Here is a 22,324-nt window from a genome sequence, read left to right as displayed (position 1 = left end):
TCTCTCTGCTTTCCTACTGTCTTCATCCAATCCTTCTTACTCCTTTCCATGGCAAGCTCGTGTAGGGTTTCACCGTTGTCAATGGCTACCTCCCATCCGCGCAGTGAAAGCTAATGCTAACGTACTCTGTCACAGTACTGCCAATCACTGGTTTGGTTCCCGCTCCTACTGGAATAGAATCCCTCTTTTGCGTCTGTCACTAACGCCCAGCAGGTTAAAGTTTGAAGCACGTCACAGTCATTCAATCATTGAATCCTACTCAGAATACCACAGACAAGGTTTAGACCTTCCGGATTCTCTTGAATGCCGCCATCAAGTCCTGCCTATACCACGAAGATTCCGATTAAAGAATCCAAGAGATATTCACTAAGCCTCAGATGCTTGTAGAACAAGAATGGTTGTCAGTCACCTTGTTCATGGGTGAGAATGATGATGGGCGTCAATCACCACATTCATCAGGTTGAAGAACAAGTGATATCTTGGATAAAGAACAAGCGGAATTGAATAGAAGAACAATAGTAATTGCATTAATACTCGAGGTACAGCAGAGCTCCACACCTTAATCTATGGTGTGTAGAAACTCCACCGTTGAAAATACATAAGCATAGGGTCTAGGCATGGCCGAATGGCCAGCCTCCCAAAGTGATCAAAAGATCTAAAGAAAAAGGTTCCAAAGATCAAAAGATGAAAATACAATAGTAAAAGGTCCTATATATAGAAAACTAGTAGCCTAGGGTGTACAGAGATGAGTAAATGACATAAAAATCCACTTCCGGGCCCACTTGGTGTGTGCTTGGGCTGAGCAATGAAGGAATTTCGTGTAGAGACTTTTTCTGGAGTTAAACGCCAGCTTTTATGCCAGTTTGGGCGTTTAACTCCCAATCAGGTGCCAGTTCCGGCGTTTAACGCTGGAATTTCTGTAGGTGACTTTGAACGCCAGTTTGAGCCATCAAATCTTGGGAAAAGTATGGACTATTATATATTGCTGGAAAGCCCAGGATGTCTACTTTCCAATGCCGTTGAGAGCTCGCCAATTGGGCTTCTGTAGCTCCAGAAAATCCACTTCGAGTGCAGGGAGGTCAGAATCCAACAGCATCTGCAGTCCTTTTCAGTCTCTGAATCAGATTTTTGCTCAGGTCCCTCAATTTCAGCCAGAAAATACCTGAAATCACAGAAAAACACACAAACTCATAGTAAAGTCCAGAAAAGTGAATTTTAGCTAAAAACTAATAAAAATATACTAAGAACTCAACTAAAACTACCAAAAACATACTAAAAACAATGCCAAAAAGCGTACAAATTATCCGCTCATCAGAAAGGTCCCATGAAGTCAATGCCCCATACATCGAACAACTCAATCTCCAAGATCCCTTGTTGAGGCATGGCATAACTGTGAGGTAGATTGCCAGATCTTTGGCAACTGTCACAATTAAGTACAAACACTCGGGAGTCTTTATAGAGAGTAGGCCAGTAGAAGCCACATTGGAGGACTCTTGTGGCTGTTCGCTCACTTCCAAAATGTCCTCCATACTGTGATCCATGGCAGTGCCATAGGATCTTCTGTGCTTCTTCCTTAGGCACACATCTACGGATTACTCCGTCTGCACATCTCTTGAAGAGATACGGCTCATCCCAAAGATAATACTTTGCATCCGTGATCAGCTTCTTTGATTGCTGTCTGCTGTATTCTTTGGGTATGAATCTCACTGCCTTGTAGTTTGCAATGTCTGCAAACCATGGCACTTCCTGGATGGCAAAAAGTTGCTCATCCGGAAAGGTTTCAGAGATCTCAGTGAGAGGGAGGGACGCCCCTTCTACTGGTTCTATTCGGGACAGGTGATCTGCTACTTGATTCTCTGTCCCTTTTCTGTCTCTTATTTCTATATCAAACTCTTGCAGAAGCAACACCCATCTTATAAGTCTGGGTTTTGAATCCTGCTTTGTGAGTAGATATTTAAGAGCAGCATGATCAGTGTATACAATCACTTTTGATCCTACTAAATAGGATATGAATTTGTCAATGGCGTAAACCACTGCAAGTAGTTCTTTTTCTGTGGTTGTGTAATTCTTCTGTGCGTCATTTAAAACATGGCTGGCATAGTAAATAACGTGCAAAAGCTTGTCATGCCTTTGTCCCAACACTGCACCAATGGCATGGTCACTGGCATCACACATCAATTCAAATGGTAATGTCCAGTCTGGTGCAGATATGATTGGTGCTGTAACCAATTTAGCTTTCAGAGTCTCAAATGCTTGCAGACACTCTTTATCAAAGATAAATGGCGTGTCAACAGCTAGCAGGTTGCTTAGAGGTTTGGTGATTTTTGAAAAATCCTTTATAAACCTCCTGTAGAATCCTGCATGCCCCAGAAAGCTTCTGATTGCCTTAACATTGGTTGGTGGTGGTAATTTTTCAATTACCTCTACCTTAGCTTGATCCACCTCTATTCCCTTGTTCGAGATTTTGTGCCCAAGGACAATTCCTTCAGTCACCATAAAGTGACACTTCTCCCAGTTTAAAACCAGGTTAGTCTCTTGGCATCTCTTTAGAACAAGTGCTAGATGGTTAAGGCAGGAGCTGAATGAGTCTCCAAACACTGAAAAGTCATCCATGAAGACTTCCAGAAATTTTTCCACCATATCAGAGAAAATTGAGAGCATACACCTCTGAAAGGTTGCAGGTGCATTGCATAGGCCAAATGGCATCCTTCTGTATGCAAATACTCCAGATGGACATGTGAATGCCGTTTTTTCTTGATCCTGGGGATCTACTGTAATTTGATTATAACCTGAATATCCATCCAGGAAGCAGTAGTATTCATGACCTGCTAGTCTTTCTAGCATCTGGTCAATGAATGGTAAAGGAAAGTGATCCTTTCTGGTGGCTGTATTGAGCCTTCTGTAATCAATACACATACGCCACCCTGTAACTGTTCTTGTAGGAACCAGTTCATTTTTTTCATTATGAACCACTATCATGCCACCGTTCTTAGGGACGACTTGGACAGGGCTTACCCAGGGGCTATCAGAAATAGGATAAATAATCCCAGCCTCTAGTAACTTAGTGACCTCTTTCTGCACCACCTCCTTCATGGCTAGATTCAGCCGCCTTTGTGGTTGATCCACTGGCTTGGCGTCACCCTCCAGTAAGATCTTGTGCATGCATCTGGCTGGGCTAATGCCCTTGAGATCACTGATGGACCACCCAAGAGCTGTCTTGTGTGTCCTTAGCACTTGAATTAGTACTTCCTCTTCCTGTGGCTCTAAGGTAGAGCTTATGATTACAGGAAAGGTATCACCTTCTCCCAGAAATGCATATTTCAGGGATGGTGGTAATGGTTTGAGCTCGGGTTTAGGAGGTTTCTCCTCTTCCTGAGGGATTTTCAGAGGTTCTACTATTCTCTCTGATTCCTCTAGATCAGGCTGAACATCTTTAAAGATGTCCTCTAGCTCTGATTCGAGACTCTCAGCCATATTGACTTCTCTAACTAGGGAGTCAATAACATCAACACTCATGCAGTCATTTGGGGTGTCTGGATGTTGCATGGCTTGAACAACATTCAACTTGAACTCCTCCTCATTGACTCTCACGGTTACTTCCCCTTTTTGGACATCAATGAGGGTTCGGCCAGTTGCTAGGAAAGGTCTTCCTAGAATGAGAGTTGCACTCTTGTGCTCCTCCATTTCCAGCACCACAAAGTCAGTAGGAAAGGCGAATGGCCCAACCTTGACAATCATGTCTTCATTCACGCCTGATGGGTATTTAATGGAGCCATCAGCAAGTTGAAGACATATCCTGGTTGGTTTGATTTCTTCAGTTAAACCAAGCTTTCTGATAGTAGATGCAGGTATTAGGTTGATACTTGCCCCAAGATCACATAAAGCTTGCTTGGTACAAATACCCTCTAATGTGCATGGTATCATAAAGCTCCCAGGATCTTTAAGCTTCTCAGGTAAGCTTTTTAGAATGACTGCACTGCATTCTTCAGTGAGGTAAACTTTTTCAGTTTCCCTCCAATCCTTCTTATGACTTAAGATCTCTTTCATGAACTTAGCATAAGAGGGTATCTGCTTAAGTGCTTCTGCAAACGGAATCTTTATTTCAAGAGTTCTGAGATAGTCTGCAAAGCGGGCAAATTGCTTATCCTGTTCCGCTTGGCAGAGTTTTTGAGGATAAGGCATTTTGGCTTTGTATTCCTCAACCTTAGTTGCTGCAGGTTTATTACCTACAGAAGTGGGTTGGGGAGCCTTTTTAGAAGGGTTGTTATCAGCACTTGTATGTGACTGATCCCCCACTGGCATTTGAATGCCAGGGGTGGAAGCTGGGGTGGCGTTAGACGCCACCTCCTTATTTGTTACTGGCGTCAGAACGCCAGGACTATGTTCCCATTGGGCGTTCAACGCCGGATTTATGCTTGTTTCTGGCGTTGAACGCCAGGAATGAGCATGGTCTGGGCGTTCAGCGCCAGCCTTATTCCTCTCTGGGCTCTGATTGTCCTCAGAGGGATTTTGAGTAGCCATTTGTTCATTTCTTGGCTTCCTGCTGCTTTGAAGTGAGGTATTTAGTGTTTTCCCACTTCTTAGTTGAACTGCTTGGCATTCTTCTGCTATTTGTTTTAACAGTTGCATTTCTGTTTGCTTTAACTGTACTTCCATATTCCTGTTAGCCATTCTTGTTTCCTGTAGTATTTCCTTGAATTCGGCTAGCTGCTGAGTTAGAAAGTCTAATTGCTGATTGAATTCATTAGCCTGATCTACATGACTGAGTTCAGCAGTTACTGTTTTAGCTTCTTCTTTTATGGAAGATTCACTACTTTGGTACAGATGCTTATTTCTGGCAACTGTATCAATAAGCTCTTGAGCTTCTTCAATTGTTTTTTTCATATGTATAGATCCACCAGCTGAGTGGTCTAGAGAAATCTGAGCTCTTTCTGTAAGCCCATAGTAGAAGATGTCTAATTGCACCCACTCTGAAAACATTTCAGAGGGGCATTTTCTTAGCATCTCTGTGTATCTCTTCCAGGCATCATAAAGGGATTCATTATCTCCTTGTTTGAAGCCTTGGATGCTTAGCCTTAGCTGTGTCATCCGTTTTGGAGGGAAATAGTGACTCAGGAATTTTTCTGACAGCTGCTTCCATGTTTTTATGCTGTTCTTAGGCTGGTTATTTAACCATCTCTTAGCTTGATCTTTTATAGCAAATGGAAATAGTAATAGTCTGTAGACACCCTGATCCACTTCCTTATCATGTACTGTATCAGCAATTTGCAAAAATTGTGCCAGAAACTCTGTAGGTTCTTCATGTGGAAGACCAGAATACTGGCAGTTTTGCTGCACCATGATAATGAGCTGAGGATTCAACTCAAAGCTACTAACTCCAATGGAGGGTATGCAGATACTACTCCCATATGAAGCAGTAGTGGGGTTAGCATATGACCCCAGAGTCCTCCTGGACTGTTCATTCCCCCTTAGTTCCATGATGGAATAAAAGAGATGGTATATATGTTGATATTATTTATTTTATAAAAATTAATTTTTATAAAATAAAAAAAACGAAATAAATAAAAGAAATTGGAAATATTTTGAAATTGAAATCTGAATTTTATATAAAAAATTTCGAAAATGTAGTTTTAAAATTAGTTAGAAAAGATATTTTTTTTTTGAATTTTGAATTTTATGATGAAAGAGAAAAACACATAAAAGACACAAGATTTAAAATTTTTAGATCTAATGCTCCTTATTTTCGAAAATTTTGGAGGGAAAACACCAAGGAGCACCAAACTTAAAGATTTTAAGATCAAGACACAAGAAAAACTCAAGAATACCTTGAAGATTCACAAGAACACCAAGAACAAAAGGAAGAACACCAAACTTAAAATTTTTAGAAAACTTTAATAAAATTTTCGAAAATTATGAAAAGATTAACAAGAAAACACCAAACTTAAAGTTTGGCACAAGATTAAATTAAGAAAAATTATTTTTGAAAAAGGATTTTAAAAAGAAAGTGCCCAATTGTTAAGAACATAAACCCACGCTATAACCAACTGAGCTAGAAATGTAATGTATTTTAAAGATGTGTTATTTTTATGGATAAAAGTATAATTTTTGAAAGTTAATGTTTTGAAAAAGCACAAGAAAAACAAGAAAAGACACAAAACAAGAAAAATAAACAAGAACAACTTGAAGATCAATGAAGAACAAAGAACACAAGTTCGAAAATTTAAAGAAAATTGTAAAATATGCAATTAACACCAAACTTAGAGTAAGACACTAAAACTCACGAAAATTAGCAATCAATTAAGAAAAATAATAAATTTTGAAAAGAAATTTTTGAAAAGAAACTATCCTATCAAGATTTAATGACTCTATAACAATAAAAATAAATTATTCCTAATCTAAGAAATAAAATAAACCTTTAGTTGTTCAAACTCAAATAATCCCCGACAACGGCGCCAAAAAACTTGGTGCACGAAATTGTGTATGCCAATATTAATGGACTATTTAACACAGCTTCGTACCACTAACCAGCAAGTGCACTGGGTCGTCCAAGTAATACCTTACGTGAGTAAGGGTCGATCCCACGGAGATTATTTTTGTTGAAACGAACTATGTTTATTTTATTAATCTTAGTCAGGAAGCCAATAAGATTATTTGGATTTAATTGTAAGAAGTAAAAGTGTCTGGAATTATTAGAAAAATAAAAGAGAATCAAATCGTTACTTGTTGTGTAGTAATGAGAAATATGTTGGAGTTTTAGAGATGCTTTGTCCTTTGAATTTCTACTTTTCCTTGAAATCCTCTTCCCACACGCAAGGTCCCTTCCATGGCAAGCTCTATGTAGGGTGTCACCGTTGTCAATGGCTACCTCCCATCCTCTCAGTGAAAACGTTCATATGCTCTGTCACAGCACGGCTAATCATCTGTCGGTTCTCAATCAGGTTGGAATAGAATCCATTGATTCTTTTGCGTCTGTCACTAATGCCCAGCCTTCAGGAGTTTGAAGCTCGTCACAGTCATCCAATCCCAGAATCCTACTCGGAATACCACGGACAAGGTTTAGACTTTCCGGATTCTCATGAATGCCGCCATCAATCCGGCTTATACCACGAAGATTCTGATTAAGGAATCTTAGAGATACTCATTCAATCTGATGTAGAACGGAGGTGGTTGTCAGGCACACGTTCATGTATTGAGGAAGGTGATGAGTGTCACGGATCATCACCTTCTCCATAATTAAGCGCGAATGAATATCTTAGATAAGAACAAGCGTGTTTGAATGGAAAACAAAGTAATTGTATTAATTCATCGAGACGTTGCAGAGCTCCTCACCACCAACAATGGACTATTATATATTTCTGGAAAGCCCTGGATGTCTACTTTCCAACGCCGTTGAGAGCGCACCAATTGGACTCCTGTAGCTCCAGAAAATCCATTTCGAGTGCAGGAAGGTCAGAATCCAACAACATCAGCAGTCCTTTTTCAGCCTAACTCAGATTTTTGCTCAGCTCCATCAATTTCAGCCAGAAAATACCTGAAATCACAGAAAAACACACAAACTCATAGTAAAGTCCAGAAATATAATTTTTGCCTAAAAACCAATAATATTCTACTAAAAACCAATTAAAACATACTAAAATCTACATGAACTTACCCCCAAAAAGCGTATAAAATATCCGTTCATCACCTGGCAACTTTTTACTTTGAAAATCAAAAGTAGTGCTACGAGTTAGATTTCGGTGGCCTTTTGAAGCTTTATCATACTATGCTTTTATTGTGCTTTTAGCATGGTATCACTTCTGGTTTTGTAATCTTGCTGCTTGACTTCTTTGGGTTGCTTTCTTACTTGTTTTTCGTAGCTTGGATTCCTTTGAGGCCGTGACTGTATGGGTCTGATTTGTTTCACGATTTTTCTCGCTCTGGCTTGTATTTTTAGCGCCTCATAACCGATTTCTTCATATTGGTCCCCTTCTAAGTTGTTATTGTAATCCTCTTTCTTGGACCTTTGTTAGGTCTCTTTTAGGGATTACTTTTTTACAACTTGTTTTGTAGGAGATCGACTTCGTTAGGTCGTTCTCTTCTAAGTTGTTTTTGTAATCCTCTTTCTTGGACCTTTGTTAGGTCTCTTTCAGGGATTACTTTTACAACTTGTTTTGTAGGAGATCGACTTCGTTAGGTTGTTCTCTTCTAAGTTGTTTTTGTAATCCTCTTTCTTGGACCTTTGTTAGGTCTCTTTCAGGGATTACTTTTACAACTTGTTTTGTAGGAGATCGACTTCGTTAGGTCGATCTCTTCTAAGTTGTTTTTTATAATCCTCTTTCTTGGACCTTTGTTAGGTCTCTTTCAGGGATTACTTTTACAACTTGTTTTGTAGGAGATCGACTTCGTTAGGTCGATCTCTTCTAAGTTATTTTTGTAATCCTCTTTTTTGGACCTTTGTTAGGTCTCTTTCAGGGATTACTTTTACAACTTGTTTTGTAGGAGACCGACTTTGTTAGGTCGATCTCTTCTAAGTTATAGCAATTCCTCTTTAATAGGGTTGGCCAGACCTCTTTCCAAGGATTTACTGATAACTTGGGTTGACTTGGTCCGATTTTTTAGTGTCAGCCAGTCTTTTTAAGTTATTATATAGCAATCCATAAGACCTCGTCAGGTTCTTTTTGGGATCACTTTCGATAAATTCTTGCATTATTTCTGTGTTCATCTTTGCTGATTTGTAGATGGTGGTTTTTGTCCCGGTTTGATCGTCCTTTAGGTGAATCACGTTTTCACCTTTGTCGGTCGATCATTCCTATCAAGATCGTACAGTGAATTCGTTCTTCACTTTCTGTCGATCCGTTGCTTTATAATCGGACAATGAATGCTTCAGATTAATGTGTCTTGGGAATTTGTAGAATATCTAAAATGTATTTTGTTCAAAGAAAGTGCAAATATATACATGCCGGAGTTTTCCGTACTCTTAAGTCGGATTAAATCTCAATCTTGACGCCTCATTAAAAAACCTTTTCAGGAAAAAGAGTGCATCTTGTGATGAGATCTTTTACCTGTCCTAGCTATAGTACCTTCTTAGGTTACAGGCGTGCCATGATTAGGGGAGTTCTCGTCCCTCGAGTTCGGATAGTCTGTAGTAGCCTTTCCCAAGTACTTTTGTGACTCAGTAGGGTCCTTTCCAGTTGGCTGTCAGCTTTCCTTTTCCTGGTCGAGTTGTTCTAATATCATTTCGGATTAAGATGAGATCATTCTCAGCAAAACCTCTAGGCACTACCTTTTGATTATACCTGGAAGCCATTCGCCGCTTTAGTGCTTCTTCTCTGATCCGAGCTCTTTCTTGGATTTTCGGAAGTAGGTCGAGCTCTTCTCTTTGAAGTTGAGAGTTGGTTTGTTCATTGTAGTGGACTACTCGGGGGGACCTTTCCTCGACTTCTATTAGAATCATTGTTTGCACTCCGTATGCTAATTGAAATGGTGATTTGTTCATAGTAGAATGGGGGGTTGTTCGATACGCCCATAGGACTTGTGGAAATTCCTCGGTCCAAGCTCCCTTTGCTTCTTGCAGTCTCCGTTTTAGCCCGACCAATATGACTTTGTTGGTTGCTTCGGCTTGTCCATTGGCTTGGGGATGTTCGACGGAGGTGAACTGGTGTTTTATATTCAAGTCGACCACTAGTTTTCTAAAGCCTGCATCTGTGAATTGGGTGCCATTATCTGTGGTGGTGGAGTATGGGACCCCGAACCTTGTAATGATGTTCCTATATAGGAATTTCCGACTTCTTTGAGCAGTGGCGTTGGCTAGGGGGTTCTGCCTCAATCCATTTTGTGAAATAGTCTACCCATACTATGAGGAACTTGACTTGTCCCGATTCTTGGGGAAAGGGTCCGAGAAGATCGAGTCCCCACTTTGCAAATGGCCAGGGTGAGGTCACGCTGATGAGCTTTTCCGACGAGGCGATGTGAAAGTTGGCATGCTTCTGACATGGTGAGCATGTCTTTACAAATTCGGTAGCTTCCTTTCGTAGAGTTGGCCAATAGAATCCCGCCCGGAGTACCTTTTTGGTGAGAGCTTGCGCTCCGAGATGATTGCCACAAATGCCGCTGTGTACTTCCTCCAAGACTTCCTTTGTATTGGAGGTCAGTACGCATTTTAACAATGGTGCTGAGATCCCTCTTTTGTATCGGGTGTTGTTTATGATAGTGTAGTACTGTGCCTCCCTTTTCAACCTCTTTGCTTCCTTTTCATCTGTAGGGAGCGCTTCTGTTTTGAGGTAGTTAATTATAGGGGTCATCCATCCTTGATCCTGACCTTTTATGGCTAGGACTTTTTCTTCTTCTGATATTGACGGGTTCTGTAGTATTTCCTGGATGAGGCTTCTATTGTTGCTCCCTGGTTTGGTGCTGGCTAGTTTTGAAAGTGCGCCGGCTCGGGCATTTTGCTCGCGGGGTATATGGCAGATCCTATATTCCCCGAGTTGTCCGAGCTGTTCCTTGGTTTTATCCAAATACTTTTTTATTGTGGGATCTTTGGCTTGGTAGCTCCTTGTTATTTGTGAGGTAACGACTTGTGAATCGCTGTAGATGTTGAGTTTTCGAGCTCCAACTTCTCTAGCCAGCTTCAAACCAGCTAATAACGTTTCATATTCTGCTTGGTTGTTTGAGGCCGGGAATCCAAATTTGAGGGAAAGCTCAAGTTGGGTTCCTTGGTTGCTTTCGATTATCACACCTGCACCACTTCCGGTTTTATTCGAGGAACCGTCCACGTATATATTCCACTCTATGGGGATCTCCGGCGTGTCTGTGAATTCTGCAATGTAGTCGGCTAGGTATTGTGATTTGATGGCTGTCCGTGCTTCGTATTGGAGGTCGAACTCGGACAACTCGATTGCCCATTGTAGGATTCTTCCTGCTAGATCTGTTTTATGCAATATCCCCTTTATGGGCTGGTTGGTCCGAACCCTAATGGTATGCGCTTGGAAGTATGGGTGAAGTCGTCGGGATGTGAGTATGAGAGCGTAGGCAAACTTCTCTATTTTCTGGTAGTTCAGCTCTGACCCCTGCAGTGCTTTACTAATGAAGTAGACGGGTTGTTGCCCACCCTCGTCTTCTCTAATTAGTGCTGAGGCTATTGCTTGACTTACTACTGCAAGGTACAGTATGAGTGGTTCCCCTTCTCGTGGTCGAGATAGGACAGGTGGCCGTCCCAAGAATTCTTTGAAGTCTTGGAAGGCTTGTTCACATTCTGTTGTCCATTCAAAGTTCTTTCCCTTCCTTTAAGTAGCGTAGAAAGGGAGGGACCTTATCGCTGACCCTGCTAGGAATCTGGATAAGGCTGCCAGTCTCCCATTGAGTTGTTGTACTTCTTTGACGCAGGTTGGGCTCTTCATGTTGAGTATGGCCTGACATTTATCTGGATTTGCCTCGATTCCTCTTTGTATGAGCATAAAGCCCAAGAACTTACCAGCTTCCACTGCGAAGGTGCATTTAGCTAGTTAAGTCGCATGCCATGCTTCCGTATGGTGTCGAATACTTGAACCAAGTCGGATAGTAATGTTTCTTCACTTTGTGTCTTTATCAACATGTCATCCACATAGACTTCCACGATTTTTCCGATGTGGTCTGAGAAGACCTTATTCATTAGCCTTTGATAAGTAGCTCCCGCGTTCTTAAGGCCGAAAGGCATTACGATGTAACAATAGTTTGCTTTGGGTATTAGAAATGAGGTTTTTTCTTGATCCGGTGGATACATTGGGATCTAGTTGTACCCCGAGTATGCGTCCATAAACGAGAGATACTTATATCCCGATGAGGCATCTACTAGAGCATCGATGCTTGGTAGTGGATAGGGTTCTTTTGGGCAGGCTTTGTTGAGGTCGGTGTAGTCGGTGCACATTCGCCACTTCCCGTTTGACTTTCTCACCAAGACGACGTTTGCTAGCCATAGTGGATACTTAACTTCTCTTATGAACCCTGCTTCTAGTAGTGCTTGCACCTATTCTGCTACAGCCTGAGACCGTTCTGGCCCGAGTTTTCTTCGTCTTTGTTGTACCGGCCGGGATCCCGGATAGACTGCCAACTTGTGGCTCATCAGTTCGGGATCTATGCCTGGCATGTCGGCAGCTTTCCATGCAAAGAGATCAACATTATCTCGTAGGAACTGTATGAGTGATTCCTTTGCGTCTCCTTTCAGGATCGTGCCAATATTAGTTGGCTTATCCGAGGTGTCTCCGATCTGAACTTTCTCTACTTCACCTTCGAGCTGCGGACAGAGTTCTTCTCGTCTCTGAACTCTGCCAAGTTCGATTGTGTGGAACTCTCCTCCTTCGCCTCTGAGGTTTAGACTTTCGTTATAACAGCGATGCGCCATCCTTTGATCTGCTTTTATTCTAGCTATCCCTTCTGCAGTTGGAAATTTCATACATAGATGTGGAGTTGAAACTATTGCGCTGAGTTGGTTTAACGTCGTCCAACCTATTAAGGCATTGTAGGCTGAGCTTACTGTTCCGAGGGTTACCTGAAACTGTAGGTCGATCTTCGATGAGATCGCCTGTGTTGGTCGGAACCGATGTGTCCGACAAGTGGGTATCGGCCGGAGCTAGTGTGTCCGACTTGTTGGACTTGGTGGTGGTGCTGATCCTTTGTCCCTAGAGGGTGGGGGGTACCTGCAAGGGACTCCGATGCTTAAGTTAGCAAGGGTATTAAGCAGGTATTGAGTAGAATCAGAGTATGAGTTATACCTGGGTGCTCCAGTGTATTTATAATGGTGAGACGTGGCCTCCTGTGGATAAGATAAGTTAGTTATCTTATCTTTATCTTTATCTTATCTTTAAGTGAGGTCATCTTTAAGGGAACCGCCTTTATCTCTATGGGCTTGGGTTGCCCTTGGATTTGGGGCACGTTCCTCTATTTGGGCCCTTCGTTTGGGATTTCCTGTGACTTGGCCGAGCTCTTTGAGGAGAGGTCGGGTTGTCCTGACCTGAAGAGGTCGGTCGCTTTTGTCTGTCGAACATTCCGGGTCGGATAGCTCGACCCAGGGTTTGAACAGTGACCCTGCTTGAGCTCGGTCTTTCTGTTGAGGTCAAATTTTTGACTTCGGTCATTTCATGATGAAGCCGAACTCAAGCATTTTGTCGATTTCTTCTTTTTGTAGAATCTTTTCAATGTAGAACGTTTTCCTCTAAAGGCGCGCGGTTTTATATCAGCGCTTTGCTTTGGGAACGTGAAAGGGTTTAGTACCTTCATTAATTGGTATTAATTACCCCGTTTTCTCCTGGCTTTTATTTTGAATCTCTCAATCAAAAAAACGGTTTCTCTTCTTCACTTCTTCTCCGTAACTCCACCCTTTTCTTTCTCATTTTCTGTTTCTTGCCCAGAGTTTGTAGTTTCTTTTTTGTGACGTCTGTTCTGCTACTGCGTTTTTCGGAAGAGGGCTGATTCCACATTTTCTCCTTCTGTCTTTGCATTCTTCCACTTCGAGGGGGTGGCTTTGTTGCTTCTGCTCTTCAGCTTTCTTCGAGGTTTTCTTCTATTCTCCAGGTTAGTCCCATTTCGTGTTTCCTCGTTTATTTCTGGTTTTGCGATGGAGTTTTCCTTTTGATCTTCCTTTTGGAGAAAGTTTGGATCTTTCTGTTTTTATCGTGCTTGACTTGTTGCATGCTATGGTTTTTTCTCTTTTTCGGTGCGAATCTTTTTGTTTTGCTTGAATCTTTTTCTTTTGCATGTTGCCGCTGTTTCTGTTTGTGCCTTGGATGATGATTTTTGCTTGATTTTGAAAAGCTTGTGCCTTTGCTATTTTTCCTATGGTCTTTTTGGTGTTCCGATGAATTGTAGCAGTAGTGTTGGTAAACTGTAGGAGCAATGCTTTTCCTGATAAACTGTAGAAGGGTGGATTTTTTGCATTTTTTGCTTCCTTTGCTTTCTTTTCTGGACTTTATTCTGATGAGTGCTGAGATGTAGATTGTAGAAATGATTTTGAGGACCCTTCTTGTTTACTGCCTCCAAGGGATGCTCCAAGACTTCTTCTCTTGAGTCTTGGGGTTTTTCCCTTTTTGGTTAATCCGTCCGTTTGAGATGTTTTCACCCATGTCCGAGATGTTTTTAAGTAATCCACTCTTCTTTTCTTTTTGTAGGATTTAGTTGGCCTCATGTCTTCCCGAAATAACGTTGTAGAGATGCATTCCCAGGTTCCTGCGGGTATGGCCGATTGGGTGGACTCCATGGTTCTCCTGTGTGTCTCGCTGGCTGATTCTGAGTTTTGTGCTCAGCTTAGGTAGTTTCATAGTGTCTGTAGCAATTCTGGTGATGAGAAGAACTATGAACTTGTCCCTCCTTCTTCTGACGAGAGAGTCTGTTTTTCAACTCGGGTTGTTGATGGTCGCCCCTTCTTTTATTTTTATGAATTTTTCTTTGGTCCGCTGGGTATTACTCTTCCTTTTACTCAATTTGAAACCGTCCTGTTATGGTCTTGTAATATTGCCCCCTCTCAACTTCACCCTAATTCCTGGGGTTTTATAAAGATTTTTCAATTGTTGTGCAATGGTTTTGGTATCCCTGCTTCCCAATCTCTCTTTTTCTATCTGTTTTCTTGACTAAGCCCGGAGTGGTAAAAAAGAAGGCAGCTTGGTTCTCCTTTCGCTCTACCCAAGGAAAGAAGGTCTTTTCCATGTTTGACGAGTCATTCCGTGATTTTAAAAACTACTTTTTCAAGGTCCGAGCTGTTGAAGGAGCTCGACCCTTTTTTCTGGATAAAAATGATGAGCCTGCCTTTCCCCTGGAATGGAAAAAAGATGTGAGGGTCTCCAGGTATTCTTGGGACATGTTGGATGAGGCTGAGCGGGCCTTTGTGACTGTTTTGGAAGAGCGCTGGGGTCAGCCTCCCCATCTTGATAAAAAGAAATTTCTAACCAATCCTTCTCTTCTTCAAACTGAACTGGTATCTTGTGTTTTCTTTGTTATCTGTTTATATTTACTTGTAGCTGTATCTTCGACTTTGTTCGATTTGTAGCTTGACTTCTGTTTTATTTGCAGAGGCAATGAAGAATAATGAATCCATGAGGGCTTTTAAGAGGGCGCAGAAGGCGACTGCTGCCGGGAATATTGCCGCCAAGGCGGCTGGGGAGGGGTCCTCCCAAGTGCGCGAGAAGCCATCAGTGCCGAGTTCCCCCATAGTGAAGAAAGCGATTCCGACACCTCGGGTCCGCTTGGTGGATCCTCATCCTGCCTCTGCCGTTCCATCTGCTGCCCCTCCAAGTAAGAAGCAAAAGACAGTTGAGACCTTCGACCTTAATGCCCCTGACTTCAATGCCATCGAGTTCATAGATCAACAAATTGGGCCCTATGGTACCCTTTCGATGGACGATGTGTCTATCCTCCATCATTTGGAATTTATGGCCCAGAATCACGTGCAGATGGCGTTTTGTGGCGGCCGCTATACACCGGACTGCTCAAAGTCTCCCTCTTCATGCCACCAAGGCATTTATGGAGGAGGCAAAGCAAGAGTTTGACCGGATGAAGGGGCTGAAGGAGGAGCTCGAATTAAAGGTGACCAAGTTAGAGAAGGATCTAGAGAATGAGAAGGCGAGTTCCCTTTCATTTGCGGCTTCTTTGAGGTTGGCTGAGGACACAGCTCTGATGCATAAAGATAGTTATGTTACAACTTATCGGGAGGTGATGCGTCTGAGGGGGGAGTTGGACAGTGCTCGGGAGGATTATTCTGAGCTCCAAGGTCATCTTGTCGGCAGCGTGACTGCTGCTTACGAGAACTTGAAGGAGCAAGTTCAGGTCATTGCTCCCGAGGCCGATCTCACCCTTTTCAGTTTAGATAATGTTGTCAGAGATGGCAAGATTGTCCCTGATGATGAGGGTGATGATGATGCTGATCCTCCTCCTGTGTCCTCTGCCAAAGTGTCGACTACCTCTGTTCCCCCGGTTGCACCTGATTCGGATTGTCAAGTTCTGAACTGGGAGGATGGAACTATAGATGTCGTGCCTATTCAGACTCGTCCTCCTTCTCCTTGTCCTGATACTGTCAAAGATGCTCCTGATGTTTGCTGATCTTTTTCTGGATTCTCATGTTAGTTAGCCCGGCTTGTGGGCTCTTAAAACTTTTTATTTGTTTGCTGACGTTTTCTGGTTGTTTTGTCTGGCAACCTTTTGAAAAACAAAAGTAGCTCGTTTATCCTTTTTGATGGCCTCCGAGGCTTTAAAACTTTGTAGATCATATCAAGGTTTTTGATATTTTCTTCTTTTTTCTGAGAATGTTGGACCTTGCAATTTGACCTTTTTGGATTGCCTCGTGCTTATAATTTTGTAGCTTGGATCGTCTGTATTTGTGTGGATCCGACTCGTTTTCTCATTTTTATAGGTATTTTTGATGTTTCTCCAACTGATTTCTTTGTGTTGATTCCCTTTATTTCTGTAATCCTCTTTCCTGGACCTTCGTTAGGTCTCTTTTCAGGGATTACTTTTGTTTGTAGGAGTCTGACTTCATTTAGGTCGGTCTCTTCTGAGTTATATCTGTAATCCTCTTTCTCGGATCTTTATCAGATCTCTTTCAGGGGTTACTTGTATATCTTTTCAGTAGCAGGAGTCCGACTTCGTTATGTCGGTCTCCTTTAAGTTATAGCGTAATCCTCTTTCTTGGATCTTTATCAGATCTCTTTCAGGGACTACTTGTATAACTTTTTTTTAATGGTAGGAGTTCGACTTGGTTATGTCGGTCTCCTTTAAGTTATTTTTTGTAGTCCTCTTTCTTGGATCTTTGTCAGATCTCTTTTAGGGACTACTTGTATAACTTTTTTAGTGATAGGAGTCCGACTTGGTTATGTCAGTCTCCTTTAAGTTATTTCTGTAATCCTCTTTTTTGGACCTTTGTCAGGTCTCTTCCAGGGATTACTTTGATAACTTTTTAATGGTAGGAGTCCGACTTGGTTATATCGGTCTCCTTTAAGTTATTTTTCGTAGTCCTCTTTCTTGGATCTTTGTCAGATCTCTTTCAGGGACTACTTGTATAACTTTTTAGTTTTGGGCTTACTTTGTTATGTCAGGCCCTTCTAAGTTAAAGTAATCCTCTTTAATAGGGTTGGCCAGACCTCTTTCCAGGGTTTACTTATAACTTGGGTTGACTTGGTCCGACTTTTGAACGTCGGCCAGTCTTTAAGATATTATATTAGCTATCCGTAAGACCTCGTAAGGTTCTTTTTTTTGGATTGCTTTCGATAACTTCTTACATTATTCTGTGTTCATCTTTACCGATTTGTAGAAAATGGTTGGCGTCTTTAGATCGTCCTTTGGGTGAATCGCGTTCACCTTTATCGGACGATTGTCTTTATCGTGGTCGCGCAGTGAATTTGTTTTTCACTTTCTGCCGACCTGTTGCTTTATAATCGGATGATGAATACTTCAGATTAATGCGTCGTGGAATCTTGTAGAATATCGAAATAAACTTTATTCAAAGAAAAAATGCAAATATATACATGTGGGAATTTCCTTGTTCCTTTAAGTCGGGTATGATCTAGGTCTAGACATGGTGCCTCATTAAAAAACCTTTTCAGGAAAAGGAGTGCATCCATTTAGTGAGATCCTTTACCTTTTCTAACTGTAGTACCTTCTTAGGTTGCAGGCGTGCCAAGATTGAGGAAGCTCTCGTCCATCAAGCTCGGACAGTCTGTAGTAGCCCTTCCCCAGTACTTCAATGACTCGGTAGGGTCCTTTCCAGTTTGCTGCCAGCTTTCCTTCTCTGGGTCGAGTTGTTCCAATGTCATTTCTGATTAGGATGAGATCATTCTCTGCAAAACTTCTCGGCACTACCTTTTGATTATATCTGGAAGCCATTCGTCGCTTTAGAGCTTCTTCCCTGATCCGAGCTCTTTCTTGGATTTCGGGTAGCAAGTCGAGCTCTTCTCTCTGAAGTTGGGAGTTTGCCCGTTCATTGTAGTGGACTACTCGGGGAGATCCTTCTTCGATTTCTATTGGAATTATTGCCTCCGCTGCGTATGCTAGTCGGAATGGTGATTCATTTGTAGTAGAATGGGGGGTTGTTCGATACGCCCATAGGACTTGTGGAAGTTCCTCGGCCCAAGCTCCCTTTGCTTCTTGTAATCTCCGCTTTAGTCCGGCCAATATGACTTTGTTGGCCGCTTCGGCTTGTCCATTGGCTTGGGGATGCTCGACAGAGGTGAACTGGTGTTTTATGTTCAAGTCGGCCACCAGTTTTCTGAAGCCTGCCTCTGTAAATTGGGTACCGTTGTCCGTGGTGATGGATTTGCTTAAGTTAGCAAGGGTACCTGCAAGGGACTCCGATGCTTAAGTTAGCAAGGGTATTAAACAGGTATTGAGTAGAATCAGAGTATGAGTTATACCTAGGTGCTCCAGAGTATTTATAATGGTGAGATGTGGCCTTCTGTGGATAAGATAAGTTAGTTATCTTATCTTATCTTTATCTTATCTTTCAAGTGAGGTCATCTTATCTTCAAGGGAACCGCCCTTCTCTCTGTAAGCTTGGGCTGCCTTTAGGGTTTGGGTCGTGTTCCTTGAGTTGGGCCCTTCTTTGGGCTTTTCCTGTCGCTTTGACCGACTTCTTCGTGAAGAAGTCGGTCTGCCTGACCTAAAGAGGTCGGTCGCTTTGCTATTTGAACATCCTGGGTCGGACAACTCGACCCAGGGTATGAACAGTGCCCCTGCTTGAGCTCGGTCTATTTTGAGGTCGAGTCCTTAACTTCGGTCCTTTTTTGACGAAGCCAAACTCAAGCATTTTGTCGATTCCTTTGTAGTGGCTTTTGAATGTAGAACGTTTTCTCTAAAAACACGCGCTTTTATATCGGCGCTTTTGGGAACGTGCGAGGGTTTAATGCCTTCATTAATTTTAGCATTAATTGCCCTGTTTCCCCTTGGCTCTTTTTTTGATTTTGAAACCCAGAAACGGTTTTCTCTCCTTTTGTTTTCCTTGTAACCTCTTCGCAAATTTTTCTCTTCTCTCTTCGCTCTCTGTCTTTCGCTTGTGCTTCTGTTTCCTGTCGTTTGTGGCACCGCTTAGCGATTTTCTGGGCAACTTTCATTTTTGCACTTTTTTCGAAGCTTCTTTCGTCTCCAGGTTAGCCCTATTTCGTGCTTTCTCTTTAATTTTGGCTTTGTGATGAGGTTTTGATTTTGATCCTCTCTTTTTGAGAAAGTTTAGATCTTTCTGTTTCCATTGTGCCCTAGATTTGTTGAAAGTGTGCTTTCTGGGAGTTTTTCCATCTTCTGCATGATCCTTTTTTGCTTTTGCTCGATGCTTTTAGGGATTTGCATGTTCTTTGTTGTTTCTGTTCTGATACCACTGTCCGCGTCTATTCCTCGTTTTATTTGAAGGTTGCTTTTGTCTGCTCTTAATAAGGTTGCATCTTTAATGGTCTCTGCTTGGCGTGTTTGATGTTTGGGAATGCTTGTTGCTTGGTAGACTATAATGACTTTTTTGTGTTTTTCTTTGATGAAAAAATGTTTGCTGCTTTGAATTCTTTCTGAGAAATGCTGGGGTGCAAGCTGTAGATTTTTCTTGGAAACCTTGCTTTGTTACTGCCTCCAAATGATGCCCCAGGATTTTTGGTTTGAGTCTTGGGGTTTTCCTTTTCTTGTTTCTTCGCCTGTATCGTAGTGACCGAGTTGTTTTCTCCCTTTATCCGAGATGTTTTTAGTAACCCCTATCTTCTTTTCTTACTTGTAGGATTAGTTGGCCTCATGTCTTCTCGAAATAACATTGTAGAGACGTCTTCCCGAGTTTCTGAGGGAATGTCTGATTGGCTGGACTCCCTTGTTTTGTTGTGTGTTTCTGTTGTGGATGCTGAATTTTGCACAGAGCTGAGGAAGCGCCATAGGATTTGTGGTAACAATGCCCGTGAGGAGGATTATTAGCTTGTTGCTCCTGATTTTGATGAGAGAGTTTGTTTTCCGACTTCCGTTAAGAGGGAGCGTCCCTTCTTTTATGCCTATGAATACTTCTTCAGTCAATTGAACGTTACTTTTCCTTTAACTGCTTTCGAGACCGACCTGTTGTGGTCGTGTAATATTGCCCCATCCCAGCTTCACCCAAATTCCTGGGGTTTTATTAAAATTTTGCAGCTTCTCTGCGAAGAATTAAATGTAACACCCTCTCAGACTATTTTCCTTTATTTGTTTGTTTCCGCCAAGCCTGGCGGTTCTTCAAATAAGAAAGCTTCCTGGGTTTCTTTCAGGTCCGCCCAGGGCCATAAAGTTTTTGCTATGTATGATGAGTCCCTTAAGGACTTCAAGAATTACTTCTTTAGGGTTCGTGCTGTCGAGGGGGCCCGCCCCTTTTTTCTTGATGAAAATGATGAGCCTTCTTTCCCTCTAGAGTGGCAGAGGGATGTGAGAGTGTCCCGCTATACCTGGGAGATGCTTGATGATGTTGAGCGTGCCTTTGTTGTTGTTCTTGAGGATCTATGGGGGGCACCACCCCATCTTGATACAAAAAGGTTTTTGAATGACCCATCCTTGGTTCGGACTGTTTTGGGTACTTGACTGACTTGTTTCTACACTTGTTTCTTAATTTTTTCTTCCTCTTATTGTGATTGTAACTCTTTGCTGTGGCTGATTCTGTATCTGCAGAGATGTCAAAGAACAACGACTCCATGAGGGCCTTTAAAAAGGCAAAGAAGGCAACTGCTGCTCTGAACATCTCGGCCAAGGTGGCCGGAGAGGGATCTTCTCAGGTCCCGGTGAGGCCTCCTGTGCCGAGTTCTCCCGGGCTGAGGAAAGCAATTCCTACTCCTCGGTTTCGTCAGGTCGATCCTCCACAGACTTCTGCCGCTGCTTCTAGTGCTCCTCCCTTAAAAAAGCAAAAAACATTCGAGCCCTTTAACCTGGATGCCCCGGATTTTGATGCTGTCGAGTTTGTTGACCAGCAAATTGCCCCCTATGGTGGGCTCTCCATGGACGATGTGTCTCTTCTTCAGCATCTGAATTTTATTACCAAAAGTAGTGTGAAGGTGGCACATATGGGTGCGGCTATTTTCCGAACTGTTCAGGGGATCCCGATTCATGCCACAAAATCCTTCATGGAAGAGGCCAAATCAGAATTTGATCGGATCAAGGGTCTGAAGGATGAGTTGGAGGTGAAGTTGAAGAAGGTAGAGAAGGAACTGGAGGGTGAGAAGGCCAGCTCTATTGCTTTGGCTGCTTCTTTGAAGTTGGCTGAGGACATGGCACTGAAGCACAAGGATAGCTATGTTTTGGCTTATAGGGAGTTAATGCATCTCCGAGATGATTTGGAAACTGCTCGAGTTAGTTATGCCGAGCTTCAGGGTCACCTTGTGGGCAGCGTAACTGCCTCCTCTGAGAACCTGATGGAGCAGTTCCGGATTGTTGCTCCTGATGCCGACTTGACTCTCGTTAATCTTGACAATGTTGTGAGGGATGGTAAGATTGTCCCTGATTACCAGGATAATGACGATGATGACCCTCCCCCAGTGCCTTCTGTTAAAGTGTCGACCTCCTCGGTTCCTCCCGTTACGTCTAACCCGGATTGCCAGATTCTGAACCGGAATGATGGAACTGTAGGTGCTGTGCCTATTCAGACTTGCCCTCCTTCTCCCCGTACTGATGCTGCCGGGAAGGCTCCAGATCTTGGTTGACCTCCTTTTATTTGAATATTTTGTGTAAATAGCCCGGTTTGTGGGCTTTTGAACTGTTTATTGTTTTGTTTAACTGCTGACACTTTTTTAGTTGTCTGCCTGGCAACTTTTTTCTTTGAAAAACAAAAGTAGCGCTTCGAGGTAGATTTCGGTGGCCTTTTGAACCTTTATCATACTATGCTTTTATTGTGCTTTTAGCATGGTATCTCTTCTGGTTTTGGAATCTTGCTGCTTGACTTCTTTGGGTTGCTTTCTTACATGTTGTTCGTAGCTTGGATTCCTTTGAGGCCGTGACTGTGTGGGTCCGATTTGTTTCTCGATTTTTCTCGCTCTGGCTTGTATTTTTAGCGCCTCATAACCGATTTCTTCATATTGGTCCCCTTCTAAGTTGTTATTGTAATCCTCTTTCTTAGACCTTTGTTAGGTCTCTTTTAGGGATTACTTTTACAACTTGTTTTGTAGGAGATCGACTTCGTTAGGTCGTTCTCTTCTAAGTTGTTTTTGTAATCCTCTTTCTTGGACCTTTGTTAGGTCTCTTTCAGGGATCACTTTTACAACTTGTTTTGTAGGAGATCGACTTTGTTAGGTCGTTCTCTTCTAAGTTGTTTTTATAATCCTCTTTCTTGGACCTTTGTTAGGTCTCTTTCAGGGATTACTTTTACAACTTGTTTTGTAGGAGATCGACTTCGTTAGGTCGATCTCTTCTAAGT

This window comes from Arachis stenosperma, chromosome 9 (genome assembly GCF_014773155.1).
Source record: "Arachis stenosperma cultivar V10309 chromosome 9, arast.V10309.gnm1.PFL2, whole genome shotgun sequence".
Taxonomy (NCBI): domain Eukaryota; kingdom Viridiplantae; phylum Streptophyta; class Magnoliopsida; order Fabales; family Fabaceae; genus Arachis; species Arachis stenosperma.
The sequence above is the reverse complement of the archived record's forward strand: the minus strand, read 5'-3'. Positions refer to the sequence as shown.